This window comes from Austrofundulus limnaeus, unplaced genomic scaffold, assembly GCF_001266775.1.
Source record: "Austrofundulus limnaeus strain Quisiro unplaced genomic scaffold, Austrofundulus_limnaeus-1.0 Scaffold166, whole genome shotgun sequence".
Classification (NCBI taxonomy): domain Eukaryota; kingdom Metazoa; phylum Chordata; class Actinopteri; order Cyprinodontiformes; family Rivulidae; genus Austrofundulus; species Austrofundulus limnaeus.
The window spans coordinates 1083352-1084633 of NW_013952568.1; positions in this window are offsets into that span (position 1 = coordinate 1083352).

Here is a 1282-nt window from a genome sequence, read left to right on the forward strand (position 1 = left end):
ATATATATATATGCATCGGTTTTTCTTATCTGATGGTCTTTGATTTGAAAAAAGCAAAAGCAGAAAAATATATCTGTATTTCTCAATAAATATGCGAATGAGAGCCTCTCCCAGCCCTCTTAGGGATGCTAGAAAAGATGAGTCAAATTCACAAACATCAGCGTCCTCTCCGTTTTATCAGATCTGAGACAACAAATCCAATATAAGAGTGCTGAGGCAGACACTGTCTGGGAATTCACTCTGCTGATCATCTTGTTATTGGAAAATTATTTTCGTGTCTTAAGTGCAATGTTGTGTTTCAGAACAGGAACGTTAAAGCAATATTCTGTTGGTTTGATAAAGACTGGTGCTGCAGCTCACTGAACGGGACAGAATGCTTTTCACTAAGATGATGAGTTTTTCCTGCTGAAAACACAGTAAGTGGTATTTGCAATTTGTCATTTTTTAGGTGTGCTTCATCAACCTGTCTACCATGCAATTTTCAGTTTGTGCATAAAAACCTGGAAAAATGAGAATGTCATGGAAAAGTTTGTCATTATCCACAACAAACAAACAAAAATACAACAACATTCAAAGGTAATTTAACCACAAAACCACATGAAATGAATCAATAATTTTGGATGATAAATACTGTGATCTGTAACATTTGACACATTGAAAAATAATTAATTACTCTTCTGTTCATTGTGGCCTAACTATGGCTGTGATTACAACATCGTGCATAAACTTAGAAAACCTGACTGTGACTGCAGATGTGATTAACTGATCTCCAGAAGCTTAGTGTAATTTTTTTTTGCATGTAAAATGTAAATAAATTTAAAAAATGCAGTAAACCATTATTTCATGTCATGGGGATTTACATACAAAGACTTTTATGGATTTCTTACCGAAACGTGACATACGGTCAAATCCAGAAAACGGCGTATGCACAAAAATATCTAGATGTATCAAACTGTGCATACGCCGAAATCCATGCACATTTATTTTCACAATTAACATGGAACTGAATGCACGAGATGCCTCCCCTGACATGCCTTCATTTACATATGTTAAACAGATGCAAATTACTTGCTGCATGTGTGACGAACATGTCTGAGTGATCCCTGCATGATCAAAAAGATTTTTTGATTCAGGAAAATATTAAATTAAATATAATGTGGGTGAGAAAAAACCCTAAGTGAGAATAGGAGTAAAATATCTTTGTTACAGGCAAAGAACAAGTGATTGTGTGTCAGTGTTGTGTGTGTGTGTGTGTGTGTGTGTGTGTGTGTGTGTGTGTGTG